The following is a 15,336-nucleotide window of genomic DNA, read 5'->3' on the forward strand; positions in this document are numbered from 1 at the left end:
GCAGTCAAAAATTAATATTTTGCCTATAAAAAATTTGATGTTTCCATTATTTTGCATGTACAATTAGTACCTTTAAAAACACATTTTGCAATATAAATATAAATATATAAATATAAATATATAAATATATATAAATATATATATATATATATATATATATATATATATATATATATATATATATATATATATATATATATATATATATATATATATAGAGAGAGAGAGAGAGAGAGAGAGAGAGTTTTTATTTCATTTATATATTTTTTTATATCATTTTTAACTATATATTTTTTTTTTATATCCGGTTCTATTTTCACTTTTATTTATTTTTACTTACTTGCATGTATTTATTTTTAATGTTGGCAGTTTTGGTCCTCCATAGCAAATACCTCAGAACATAAGATGCTCCTGCTTTATAGGATTTATGTGTGTGTTCCAGATCTGAGCTCAGCTCCCCTGCTGAGAGCAGCGGGCCATGCCGAGGAGGGCCCCACGTTTAGCAGAGCACACGTTGCTCTGTGGCATGGCTATAGAAAAAAAAAAAAAAAAGTGGGCAGTCAAGGCATGGGAAAGGAGGGCTAGAAAAATGTCCTCTCAGAAAACTTAATTTGAATTTAAATCAGCAAATCTCAATGTGAATTTGACAAAAGTCTATTTTCACCCCATGAGCACAATTGGGCACACCAGTTGCAAGGTGAAATATTTTCTCTCAGTGAAAGGAGAGACGTTTCAAAACATATCCTTTTACCTCTTACCAACAGCTTCCACTGGCAAGATTTAAATAAGAATTTAAGGAAAAAAACGTAATTATAACATTTGTCAAGTTCTAATTTGTTTTTCTCATCCACCACCTCCATATTTTAACCTGTAATTATAGACTTCTAAGCGCTCGGTGGGCGGCAAATGCTGTAAACACAGTTGCTCTCATTTTCACCTTCTTAGATAATGTGGCCGCCCGCGTGGTTAAGTGTCTTAGACCCGCCACACGGTACACAGTAGGTGAATGTTCACTCAGAATAAACCGACGTTTGATGTATGAATAAACAGATGAGTTGCAAGGAAGAGTGTGAGACGCTGCACAAGAAAAAGCTAGATGAAATATATTCAGTGGTAGCAGTAGTAGTACTAAGAGTAGAGGAAAGTGATGATCGTATACACATACTTAACTCATTTACTCCCAATAACGTATAAATACGTTTTTTAATGTTCTAAGTGTCCCAAAGACGTATTTATACGTTGTTTTGTTTGTTTTTTATGCTAGAACATACAGAAGGCTTTGATGCAGCCTCTCAACTGCAAAGAACGGTTGCAGAAATGGTAGCTATTACACAAACGGCCAGCAGGTGGCAGCAGAGCAAAGGAGATCAACCAGGGCCATGTAGAAAAAAAGCTCAATTACTTACAATTTTAAATAGATTTGTGAAAACTGATGAAACTTAGCTCTCTTCTAATTGCTGCAAAACGGAAACAGATCGAAAGATACTTTTTTTCCCTGATGAAAAAAAAAAAAGAGACTTTAATCTTTCTTTTGATAGGTTCCATGCTTTTATAGCAACCGAACACAATATTCTGTGGGCCTTGCAAAATCAGTCAAAATCCAGTAAAACAGCCGGGAGCGAACGGGACTGCTTCTGTGAAAATGGCTGGGAGTCAATGAGTTAAGGGCATTTATTAGCAAGTATGATCTTTTTGGGGGGGGGCTCAATTGCTTGTGAATTTTGTGGTCCAGGTCATAGCAGTGTAAGTAATACTTTGCCGCCATCTTGTGGTATCTTAATAATGATGAATATATAATGATGAATATATAATGACGAATAATAATGATAGCTGCAGTAGTCGTGATATTGGTTTGCAGACTCAGAACGGGTCAATTAGTGGAGCCCAATTTTCAAAGCAAACATGGTGGAGCAGCTTTTCGTTGTTATGCTGTATGAAAATGGCATAAGTGGCCAACAGAAGTCAAGACAGCGCCAAGTATAAATGCTTTTAAATCCAGGTTAACTCGTTCACTCCCAGCCATTTTCACTGAAGCAAACCCGTTCGCTCCCAGCTATTTTACTGGATTTTGACTAATTTTGCAAAGCCCACATAATATTGTGTCCTATTGCTATAAAAAATAAACATGGAACCGACCAAAAGAAAGATTAGAGTCTCTTCTATAGCTAAGTTTCATCAATAATCAAAAATATATTCACTGTTGAAAACACTGGGGCAAAGAGCTTGTTGCAACATGGCACTGGTTGATCTCTTATACTTTGCTTCCACCGGCTGGCCATTTTTTGTAATAACTACCATTGCTTTAAGCCACCTCTTCAGGTCAGACGCTGCATCAAAGCCTTCTGTATGCTCTAGCATTTAAAATAAATAAATAAATAAATAAATACATAAAATTAAAAAAACGTATATATAGGTTTGTGGGACCATTGCAATATTTAAAATAGAACATGTGTACGTTTTTAGGAGCAAATGAGTTGAACGCATAGCTTTTTCTCCCAATTCCTTTTAAAGCATTTTCAAAATAAATGTAACTATACGGTCGGGGTTTTTTTTTGTAATTTCAGAAAGATTAATGTCTTTCCTTTTGATTTAGTTGTATTTTTATTTTTTTGTAAATGCATTAAAATTGTGTCTAGGTACATTCTTTTAGTAATTTCAAAAAGCTACTTTTGTCATAGGAATTATGTTAGTTGACAAACAATAAACTACAATTTGAGGTAAGATTAAGTACATCATTAGTGTGGAAAACAAACAAAATATGATTCATGCACAATATGATTCCTTGCCTTTTATGGAATGGAATTTTGTCACGTAAACATTACATGAATTTGCTTTTGAAATAGATTGAGTTAGGCCACACCAAATGACATTTATAAACGTGCACGGTTTGAGGTTCATTGCTCTTTTAAATGAATGTTTGAAATTTTCCACCACACCAGTTGTGCAGCTGGCACTTAATTAAATCTAATTCAATTCACTTCAGTCAGTGTAATTTTTTTTAATCTTGTTTAAGTAAAGTTTTCATATTAAAATAAAGGTCAATCATGGCGCTCACGCAGTGTTGATAAAACATCACATTGCATCCTCATAATTTTTTGTTTTTAAATTAACTTTTCTATTCCAGCTGTCACTCCCGCACTTCCTTGAATTCCAGCCGTCTTTCGACTCCCACTGCGCTACATCGCTGCGGTTCAACTCACGCAGAAAACAAAAGAACACACGGAAAGAAGAAAACACTACATGTTTACCCTCAATGCCCTGTTTATGAGTTTCTTAAAGGGAAACATCACAAACATAACTGTAAAATCAGCATGTCAACACGCAAACACAAAAGACAATAGCAGCCGGGCAAACGCACCGACACTGCAGGATCACCGAGGGAGTTCAAACAAATCGCTGTGCGGCACGCTGCGAGGAAGCGTACAGCGGCTGTCTCGGTTACGTCACGGTCAGCTGCCTTCCCCGCTGCGCTCCCTTCGCCGTTCCCAATCTACAAGCGTCAATATTTACAGGGCGCCAGAAAAGGCGCTCCCCTAGCAGCCTCCCGAAGACAAGCGTCACGCTTGCACCTGCTGCCTGGCTAATTAGACGCATTTGGCTTTCATTGAGTAATTTGCCGTTTCAGCCACCAAGCTCACATCCATTGGACAGCATCCGTTTATTTAGCCAAAGATCATAAGGAAGATGGGCTGTTTGTTTCATCTCGCCATTAACTCATTTGCTCCCAATAACGTGTAAATAATTTGTTTTAAATGTTTTACGTGTCCCAAAGACGTATTTATACGTTTTTTGTTTTTTGTTTTTGTTTTGTTTTTTTATGCTAGAGCATACAGAAGGCTTGCAGCCTCTCAACTTCAAAGAACGGTTGCAGAAATGGCAGTTATTACACAAACGGCCACAGGTGGCAGCAGAGAAATGGAGATCAACCAGGGCCATGTTGGAAAAAAAAAAGCTAAATTTTAAATAGGTTTGTGAAAACTGATGAAACCTAGCTCTCATCTAATGCTAATTGCTGCAAAACGGAAACAGATACAAACATACTTTTTTTTTCCTGATGAAAGAATAGACTTTAATCTTTCTTTTGATAGGTCCCATGCTTTTATAGCAATTGAACACAATATTCTGTGGGCCTTGCAAAATCAGTCAAAATTCAGTAAAACAGCCGGGAGCGAACGGGATTGCTTCTGTGAAAATGGCTGGGAGTGAATGAGTTAACTAACAAACACACAGTTACGCTTTACTTCCACTGTTTTGCTTGCTACAAATATGCAATACATCCATCCATCCAGCTAGCCTATCCCAGCTGACGTTGGGCAAGAACCAGGTACACCCTCGACTTCATACCTTCAACTTCACAATTAAATGAACCTAAAATCCGCCACACACCGAACAATGCAGCAAAAAACAACTGAACTGGATCATCTGGAACCAGACTAATAAAATGGAGTCATCAGCTTAACCTGGGCACATGTAAACCAACTCAGTGGAACAGATAAACTGTGACCATGCTGTGTTCTTTAATTGTAAACATTTTAAAGCGGAAGTCAAGTCAAGATAGTTCAGAATTTATGTGTGTCTTCCTCTGTTTGCTTAATGTTGTTTTTTTAACCTAGCAACATTGCATCAGCTAGCAAAGTTTAAATTCACTTAAAAAAAAAATTCAACACAGATGGACTAAGCAAATTGCTGCTCAAATATGTATCCCTAGTGTTTGTTTTGATCACAGATAACAGCATCAGCTTACATCATAACTGAATTAAAAATCAAAACATCATCCGGAGAAGCAGTCTTTCGCGGTCTCAAGGTTAGCAAGTTAATATTATCATAGCTAATGTTCCTTGAGGCGCATTCATTGCAGTGAAAAGATGTGAGGAAATGTGAATAAAGACTAAATACACTGGAAGCTTACACCCACTCATAACCAAGACCAAACAAAAGAGCTACTTTCTTAAGCAACTAAATGTGGTAACCAAAATGCATTTACAGCAAAAGTGTGCATCTGAAACATAGCTGAATATTTTATATGAGAATTATTTGGACTATTGATGCTTGAATGCTTCATCCTCCAACACCACTATAACACACCTTATATTATCTATACAGTAGATCGAACAAGCCCAAAAAAATTTACTGGATGTTGCTGTACTCATAATGTTATAGTATTTTTATTTTTGTCCACCTTATTCATGATTTTCTCCACTACAGGAAAATGTTAGTAATGCCTCTTATAATAGATTAAAAAAAAAAATATATAGATTCAATAGTAGTATGAATTTATTGATCTCTGTCAGCACATGACAAATAATTCCAGGGGCACACAATTTTCCAGTTTGTATTCTAAATTTGACAACCTGTCCTGTGTCGCAGGTGTAAGTAATATATTTTTTTTTATTTGAGAGGACTCTTGTCTATTTCTGCTGAAACATTTGTTTGCGACAAACATGCTAGAATGTCCTTGAGATGAGCAGAAAATGGAAAACTGAGCTGCATCCACATTCCTCATGTGCTTTTCAATACATTTGTAAGCCATAATGTGTTGTAAGCTGTCCGCCTGAATGAGCGCACTTGTCACCAAGCATTCCTTTCACTTTCATTCATTTCACCTGTGTCGACACAGGCGTTTTTTTTGTTTTTTTCCTTGCTGCGCTCACATCACAGGACTTTACCGCTTCACACCACAGCTAACAGATACAATCTGACATGTTTCAAAACATCTTGTCGGTGTGCCATGTCAAAATCTGTCGTCCAGAGCCTGCTCACGCAAAAGGAGAATCTGTCGTACGTTTGAGGCGGTCCGGGTTTCCCGTTTGTGGTTTACATTGGAGGATTGTGGTGTTTTCTTGGTAGCATGGTGGTCAAACCTTTCTAAGAATATTGTTTTTCTGTTTTTACCATTTGATTAAAAATGAAATTGAAGTGTAAATGCACAACAGGAAGCTCCCATTTCCTTACTTCATCCAAACAAATCCAAACTTGCGAACAGTTCAACCTTTGTGAAAACCTGTGCTATTCTACTTCACATTGTACTGTTATTTTCCTCATATTTCATCTTAAATTCCTTCCATTTATGACTGTGTTCTGAATGTTAATGTAATTGAGGAGGGAGCTGTGGACGTTGGAAGTTATGTAAGCTTGGGGGAGAACCCGACTGTCAGGATCAATTGGAGCTCTTCGAAGCAGGAGCAAAACAACTTCAAAAGAAATTCCTCATTATCAAAGATCAATGTGTCACCATAGAAGAATTAGCAGAGGTTACCTGATAGTTGCAAGCAATTAAAGATGTGAAATTGCATGCTCAAATGGAGCTGGGCACTGGGATTAGACTGGGAACAGAATGTAATTCAATTGCTCGGCTGTGGGAAAATTACTTGCTGCCTCTGGGGGTTGTCCAGTGGTATGTAGGTAAGGACGGATGTTTGACTATTAGGACAACAACAACATGTTGTTTAATTTTTTTTTGGTTACATTCCCTTGATTTCTTTACGATATTAACTCATTCACTCGCAGCCATTTTCACAGAAGCAATCCCGTTTGATTCCGGCTGTTTTACTGGTTTTTGACTGATTTTGCAAGGCCCACAGAATATTGCGTTCTATTGCTATAAAGGCATGGAAACCTATCAAAAGAAAGATTAAGGTCTTTTTTGTTTTCATCAGGAAAAAAGTATGTTTCTATCTGGTTCCGTTTTGCAGCTATTAGCATTAGAAGAGAGCTAAGTTTCATCAGTTTTCACAAATCTATTTAAAATTGTAAGTAAATGAGCTTTTTTCCCAACATGGCCCTGGTTGATCTCCTTTGCTCTGCTGCCACCTGCTGGCCGTTTGCGTAATTACTATTTCTGCAACCGTTCTTTGCAGTTGAGAGGCTGCATCAAAGCCTTCTGTATGCTCTAGCATAAAAAAACAACAACAACCAAACAAACAAACAAAAACGTATAAATACGTCTTTGGGACACTTAGAACATTAAAAAAACGTATTTACACGTTATTGGGAGCAAATGAGTTGAATTACTTTGATTGCTGGTCTGTAACTTTTGAATTGGGTACCTGAACATTTGGTGCCAGCAAGAATACTAATGAAAACGCATATACATACTTTTTGCTCTCAAACTATAGGCAGTATTAACAGAGAGGAAGTGTTTGTAAAATCAACAAAACGTCAAATTTAAGATCTAACTCGTCACTAATGAACTGATGAACATAGGAGATGAAATGAAGGAAAATCCGAGCACAATTCATCATAGAGGAGAAAAGACAGGATGGAAGAGAAGAGAAGAGAAGAGAAGAGAAGAGAAGAGAAGAGAAGAGAAGAGAAGAGAAGAGAAGAGAAGAGAAGAGAAGAGAAGAGAAGAGAAGAGAAGAGAAGAGAAGAGAAGAGAAGAGAAGAGAAGAGAAGAGAAGAGAAGAGAAGAGAAGAGAAGAGAAGAGAAGAGAAGAGAAGAGAAGAGAAGAGAAGAGAAGAGAAGAGAAGAAACTAGACGAGACGAGACAACTCCAGCTTCCGAATTTTAGCTCATTAGCCACTTTTGTTTCGTCTTCTTCTTTGTTGCTGGTAAATTGCAACTGGTGAATTGTCCAACTGCTTTGCTATCACACTATTTACAGCCATTTGTTATGCTTATTTGCCATCAGCTACATGAGTTTGGTTCAAATGGGACCAAACCATGCTTGGTGGCTAATAAAGTACGAGAGTACGAGAGCCAAAAAAACAAAACAAAAAACATGGCAGGTGTTTCTTGTTCTAGTGGACAACACACCCGTTTATTGCCATTTAAGCCACTCTGAAGATATACAGTGGTTGGTGCTGGGATGATGGTTTAAGAAACTGTCGCAATGACAATTAAGATAAAACGATTCAGTTCAGGGAAGATTGGGACTGAGATTCTGGACACGTGACAAACATTCTGATTAGCAGCCGGGCGGCACCTTGCGCGACATTTTTTGATGCGGCACAATCTCAGGCGTTTTCAATTACACACTCCAGCAGCCCTCTAACTACCAAAACCAAACTCATTTGCATGATTGAAATATAATTATGTTGTGTTCTGTTACAATGGATCACCCCCCCCCAAGCCCGGCCCCCACCATCAAGTCGAAATCAATCATCAGTAAGCAGCCAACACAACTTTTTTTTTTTAAGTGAAAGTTTACACTTCCTTTGAAAGTTTTTCCGTTTTACCAATCATTGCAACAGATAAGTACCTAACTGATGTATTTCAGTTGACATATCATACAATTTTAATGCGCTAAAACCTTTAAAAGATCTTTGTGCGCTTGCACAAAACACACAAAAGCCTCCGGGGGGGGAAAAAAAAAAAAAAAAAAAAAAAAAAAGACATGCTGACTGCACAAACGTACTGTAGAGCGATTACGAGACTAGCAGGGGTCGACTGGATTTTTCAAACGCCTCAAGGGTTTGGAGGGGTTTATCCAACACTCTTCACAGTTGTGGAACTTCTTGTACCTACGACGGTCGTCCGCCGCAAAAATCTGACTTATCCACTTCAGGACAGCTTGTGAGGCCAATCGGAGTGTTGATAAAACACGTGATCTACACAACAGAGAACTTTGTCAACTCCTTTGGAAATGGCCTTAAAGGAGAAGCTTCTCTGTGAACCCACCTGCTACGCAAACTTCTGGGTTGTTGGGTCAAATTGACCCAAGTAGTGACCAGGACCTTGAGTTTGACATCTGTGATTTATACCAAAACACCCTTAAAAATGCTAAGTCATTAATAACCCAATTTTGGTCAAAGAATGGACCAGTCCACGAGTTGGATCAATTTGATCCAATAAGCCAGATAGTTGGGTCAAACTGACCCAAGTAGTGACCCAGCAAGTAGTAGTGACCCGGGCCTTGAGTTTGACACCGGTGATTTATACCAAAACAAATGCTAAGTCATTAATAACCCAATTTTGGTCAAAGAATGGACCAGTCAACTATTTGGATCAATTTGATCCAATAAGCCAGAAAGTTGGGTCAAATTGACCCATGTAGTGACCCAGCAAGTAGTAGTGACCCGGGCCTTGAGTTTGACATCTGTGATTTATACCAAAACACCCTTAAAAATGCTAAGTCATTAATAACCCAATTTTGGTCAAAGAATGGACCAGTCCACTAGTTGGATCAATTTGATACAATAAGCCAGAAAGTTGGGTCAAATTGACCCAAGTAGTGACCCAGCAAGTAGTAGTGACCCGGGCCTTGAGTTTGACACCGGTGATTTATACCAAAACAAATGCTAAGTCATTAATAACCCAATTTTGGTCAAAGAATGGACCAGTCAAATATTTGGATCAATTTGATCCAATAAGCCAGAAAGTTGGGTCAAATTGACCCATGTAGTGACCCAGCAAGTAGTAGTGACCCGGGCCTTGAGTTTGACATCTGTGATTTAGACCAAAACACCCTTAAAAATGCTAAGTCATTAATAACCCAATTTTGGTCAAAGAATGGACCAGTCCACTACTTGGATCAATTTTCTCCAATAAGCCAGAAAGTTGGGTCAAACTGACCCAAGTAGTGACCCAGCAAGTAGTAGTGACCCGGGCCTTGAGTTTGACACCGGTGATTTATACCAAAACAAATGCTAAGTCATTAATAACCCAATTTTGGTCAAAGAATGGACCAGTCCACGAGTTGGATCAATTTGATCCAATAAGCCAGATAGTTGGGTCAAACTGACCCAAGTAGTGACCCAGCAAGTAGTAGTGACCCGGGCCTTGAGTTTGACACCTGTAATTTAGACCAAAACAGCCTTAAAAATTCTGGGTAAAAAATAACCCATTTTTTGTCGAAAAATGGACTGGCCCGCAACTTGGGTCAATTTGACCCAACAAGCCAGAAAGTTGGGTCATAAAAAACAAATAATCACCCAGCAAGTCGTTACACGGGCCTTGAGTTTGACACCTATGATTTTGACGAATATACCCTTAAAAATGCTGCGTCAAAAATAACCCAATTTTGGTCAAAGAATGGACCAATCCGTACTTGGGTCAATTTGACCCATCTTTGAAAAAAAGTGTTGTTTTGTACCTATTTACTACAAATCAATGGGCTTCCTGTAATGACAGTCACAAATGTGTGAGTTTAAAAATCAGTGCCAACATGTCCTAATTTGAGCTATAACTTCATCTTTTACAGTATGTCAAATACTTTATTTGGCTTTCAGTTGGGTTATATAGCTTCTATGTCTGCCTTCTTAATTTAAGAGGTTCTGTATACCAGATGGCTGCTATGATGATACCATCAACCTTTCGTGGGTCACCGAGCAGCACTTGGACATTAGTCTACTCCCTGTTAGCAACATGCTGGTCACATACCTTCACCACACACACACTTATGTAAAGGTGACTTTTTTTCCCCACCTGATCCACAGATGGTATTTACCCATCCACTCAATTATTAGTGTCTGGGAGCGCCGCAGTTGTAATCATTCAGCGAGTGGATTCTCAATTACTGGTGCGTGCGTGCGCGTGTTTTTTTTTTTTTTTTGCACACCGCAAGTCTTCACAGACGAGATGTGCCTTATGAGCAACTTTGCAAAAGTAAAAAGGCCCATACGTAAAACAGTACATGACTGTGAATAAGAGCACTATTATTGATTAGGTTTTCAGAATATTCTGCTGAGTCGTACTTTGATTGTGTGGCCATCTGTGCAAAGAGCCCCAGAGGTTGCTCTGAAAAACAATTCAGTGAACAATGTATTGCTGCAAGCTCCTATTACCACCTTCAACTATTTACTCAAATTTACAGGAATGGTTTACCTGCTGCTGCAAGGTTGGCAGCTTCTGTATTAATAATAAACATTATGGTAAATAAACTTATAGATTATATGGCAGTGGCTAAAGTATTTTCTTGGAGCAAGGTGTATATTTGCATGTGTACGTGCGCGACTGTCAGAGGTCGTGTGAGTGTTTCTGCTCTTAGAGGGAAAAGCGAGTGCTAAATAAATAAAAATGCATGTCACCTGCTCCACGTGGAAGCAAACAAACGTGAGCCATGAGGAAATAGAAGGCCCTCAGAGTAACAGAATGTATATAGTAGTGGTGTCAAAGTTAAAGCGTTAACTAATTAATTAATCACAAAAAATTATCGCATTAGTCATTGTATTACCACAGATTAATCGCACTATTAATTTTGACCGCAGATTATCCTTTTTAGCCAACAGTGGATGGTTACATTAAAGGTAGCTGTTGGAGTTTGAGCAATAAACATAACTACATGCATTAAAGTAAAGCATTTATTAAATGTTTACATATGCCGTGGGTCATATTTTCCCATTTTAAATTATGCAAATAATTAATTGATTAGGAAAAAGCAGGATGAGCGTGTGCAGCGGGCAAAAATGTTGGGGGGAAAAAAAGGTTTTTAAAGTCAGTGATTAATCATGATTAATCAAAATTCTACGATGTGATTAATCTGATTAAAAAATTTAATCGTTTGACAGCTCTAGTAAATAGCTGCCTTAGCACATTTCAGTTGTATTTAATGTTTTAGTACAATACGCTCAAATAATTTCATTGGATTTAATCTTTTAAAATGTCATATGGTGTTCCGCAGGGTTCAATTCTGGGGCCTCTACTGTTTTCATTGTGTACTTTTTTTTTTTTTTAATGAAATTCCCCCATCTTGTAATTGATAACCAATCAAATTAGGGATGCACGATTTTAGAAAAAAACTAATTGCAATTTTTCAGACCAATATTGCGATTTGAGTTGGATTTTTGTATTTTACACATGAAAATGCATGTAAACACTACAATTGTGAGTCAGTTTAGTTTCAGACAAGTAATTTGATCAATATTTTAACAATGCCATACTATAATTTCACTATTTGATTAAAAGTACGAGGCGTCCTCTTCTGGTGAATATGCTAAGGGGAGCTTTGACCTACATTATGCTTCTAAACCAAATAATTTGCCAATAAAAACAATACATTGAGGCTCAGGCTATGGTGAGATTATAATATAGTTACATATCCAGAATAATAACGCAGAATGGAAAATAACATCCCAATTTGTTTTTTTGTAGCATCATTAAATTCAAACAAGACAAAGAGAACCATTAATAACTGAATGTAAACAATCTTCAAGTATCAAGTGTCAACATTTAAAAAGGTAAACATTGCACACTATTATGCACTTATATCAAGTAAACAAACATTTAAAGCTCAATACTCATGACAAAACTCTTGTATTAACAGTGCAAAACTTTGAGGTCTGTCCATTCATTGTGTGTATAAGGCTTTTGAAGCCTTCCCCTGACAGAATTTCGGCGAATCATTTCCTTGACAATATAATGGGTTATAGCCCTTTCTTGTAATTTCATTGTGACTTTCCTAAGGCCTGACTAACGTGAATGCTGCTGTTAGCGATGTTTCCTTAGCACGGCCGCTAGTCGTTGCCTCCCCTTCGTCAGTCTTTTTTTAAACTACTTGACAGGCTTCATGCTGAAGTCGGTGGTGGTTTTTTAAGTGTTGATATAAGTTGGTCGTGTTGCTTCTAGATCTGTCTAATAGCTGATAGCACATTTTGTATCTGGCACTTTTCTTTTCGTCCACGTCATTATTGTCAAATCCGAAATACGTCCAAATAACAGACGTACCACCCTTCTTTGGCACAAGGTGTTCTCTCTTCCCTCCTTTGTAGCGACAGAAGTCCCTTCTTTAAATCCACTTCGGTGCAAAGCAGTCACAGCAAGCCTCGAGGTGCACTTTATGGTTGTACTGTACAGATTGAAGGCACCGGAGTGCAGACTAACGCCAACAACGCTGATTGGCTAGCGCCATTAAGACTCAAGCATCGTCAATTGTGGTTGGCTAATACAGCTATCACTCAAACACCAAAGGGGGGGAAAAGAAAAACTATAACCGCACTGTTTTGCGATTAGGTTATTGCACTTGGTCAAACCTCGATGTCGGTTAGATTTAGATTTATCACCCAGCCCTAATTGGGCCTTCTACACAACTATGTTAATGTCATAATGGGGACTTTGAAGAATTAGAATCCGATGTATTGGTTAAGTATGGAAAAAACACACAAGGAATTTGTCTTAATAGTCACAACCTGTCCAAGAAACACGAAATGTAACAATGACTGACCGAAGGAGGCAGAAAGGAAAGCCTGGCGGTCTGATGAAATTGGTGCCCCGGGCGAGGAACTAAGTATTTTTGAATGGAGCAGACATCATCAAAACATAACGACTTGAAATTGCCCATCGATGAATATATTTATTTGGTATGTATGTCTATGTGCAGCTTCTTTGTTACAACATTTTGTTTTTTATATCATTTCCAAATGAATTATGTGTCCTATAAAGTGGATGAAGAGCTCCCGCTATATTCATTAACACGTTCATTGCCAGACCAGCAAAAAAAATGCATCATTTGACGTCTTTTTCCGTCAATGGCAGTGAATGAGTTAAACATGGTAAAAATCAATGAAGCAATTATAAATAGTTGCTATAATGTACAGCAGGGGTGTCCAAACTTTTTCCTCTGAGGGCCACAGACAGAAAAATAGAAAGCTGCAAGGGCCACTTTGATTTTTTTTTTAGTTATTTATTAACACATTCATTCCTAGACCAGCAAAAAAATGTATCATTTGACGTCTTTTTCCGTCAATGGCAGTGAATGAGTTAATTATTCTGAACATATCCGCCCCTCCAATGCTACACAATGCAAGTAAAGCAAACAATCTATCAAGAATGTTTTTTGTATTAATCATGCCAGGGGACGAATAAAGCAAGGGTTCCGAAAACATAGCTTCCTCTCCAAAGGTAATGAGGTGGTGCTGCTGCGTGCGCCAAAGCCGAACTTCCAAATTTCCAGCAGGTTTCCCCAAAGCCCGCCGTTTGTCAGCGCAGACAGCGGGCTCTCTTTGTGCTGCTGCTGCTGCTGTGAGGCTTCCTTCACAGCTCACTAAAATATGGTTCTTGAATGCATTTGGCTTTGTAGCAGGTCCCTAAAGCGCCATTGGTGCAGGGAAGAAATGATACTTATTAATTTGTTTGCTTAATAATTGCCTCGTTTGCATTTTTTTTTTGCCCCCTCCTCAGCTTCGGTGTCAGCTATTGATCGATTTCATTTTGCTTCTCTAATTCGCTTTTGGAACCCAGTAGCAAGCCACACTGCAGCATTGTTGAGCTGGGGGGAGCTGCTCATTGAAATGATTCATCCTTGGACTCACAGCTGAGCTGTAGTTTATCCCAGTTGACTTTTGGCGGAGGGGCGGGGCACAGAGAGTGAGGCCAGTAAGGCCATTAAGCGAGGGCTCCACATGTTAAAGTAGGTTCTACTTGTTTCAAATGTGCCCAACTTGTATAAGAAAATGACACAATGGGTCAATGATTTTAATGTTATAGGAAATCTTGTGCCTTTTCTGACTATATATATATATATATTTTTTTATTTTTATTTATTTTTTTTGGGGGGGGGGGGTTCTATTCCTTGCAAGAATTTTTCCCCTTCCATCTATCCTTCATTTTACTAGGAAAACATATACCGGTACCTAACATTTATCAGCATTTTTTTTTTTTTGCTTGAAAATTCATCAAGGTAGCACTCAGAGTGTGGACGAGGGCCACCAATTGTCATCACTGATATATGTAAATGAAAGCAGAAGCAGAGTCTAACAGAGTAAAAGTTTCTGAACTCGTTCATTCCCAGCCATTTCCACTGAAGCAACCCACTTCGCGCCGGCTGTTTTACTGGATTTTGATTGATTTTGCAAGGCCCAGAGAATATTGTGTTCTATTGCTATTAACTCATTCACTGCCAGTCATTATAGAAAATTTTTACATTTCCAATACTCACGTGATATTCCATTCAATAATTATATATAAACCGAATCTACCAAATAACAGAATAGACTCCCTACTTTTTGTCCCATCCCGTTCTTTTATAATTGACAGCAGAAAAATGTAGGTTTGCCAAAATACAGCCATTTCTCCCATGGACTCTGAAACTGTGTTTATTTCCTATAAAATGGGGCTATGATGTCATCTACCGGTGGTTGGGCATCAGTAAAGTTGTTTCCAAGTTTGATATTTACAGTGGAGCATGCTCAGATTCGCCCCCATTTAGCACCGCTCTAAAAAATACAATTGACAAGTATACTTGTCAAAGGCAGTGAATGAGTTAAAAACATGGGAACTACCAAAAGAAAGATTAGAGTCACTTCTTTCATAATGGAAAAAAAAAGTATATTTGTATCTGTTTCCGTTTTGCAGCAATTAGCATTAGAGTATAGCTAAGTTTCATCATTATTCACAAACCTGTTGAAAACAATGGGGAAAAGAGCTTGTTGCAACATGGCTGCTGCCACCTGCTGGACGTT

At 38.1% G+C, this 15,336-nt stretch overlaps 1 protein-coding gene across 4 annotated transcripts in view; it reads right to left on the reverse strand.

Annotated features, from left to right (window-relative positions):
• Positions 1 to 15,336, reverse strand: part of LOC144002473 (transmembrane protein 132C) — a 172,334-nt gene that overhangs the window by 128,653 nt on the left and 28,345 nt on the right. The window contains exon 1 of one of the 4 annotated variants that reach the window (XM_077497746.1): positions 393 to 434. The exons of the other annotated variants lie outside the window; for them this stretch is intronic. The gene's annotated coding sequence lies outside the window, so the exon portion shown is untranslated. Of the gene's footprint in view, positions 1 to 392; positions 435 to 15,336 lie in introns of those variants that run through there. 4 annotated transcript variants of the gene reach the window in all.

The sequence above is a fragment of the Festucalex cinctus genome, chromosome 15 (assembly GCF_051991245.1).
Source record: "Festucalex cinctus isolate MCC-2025b chromosome 15, RoL_Fcin_1.0, whole genome shotgun sequence".
Lineage (NCBI taxonomy): Eukaryota > Metazoa > Chordata > Actinopteri > Syngnathiformes > Syngnathidae > Festucalex > Festucalex cinctus.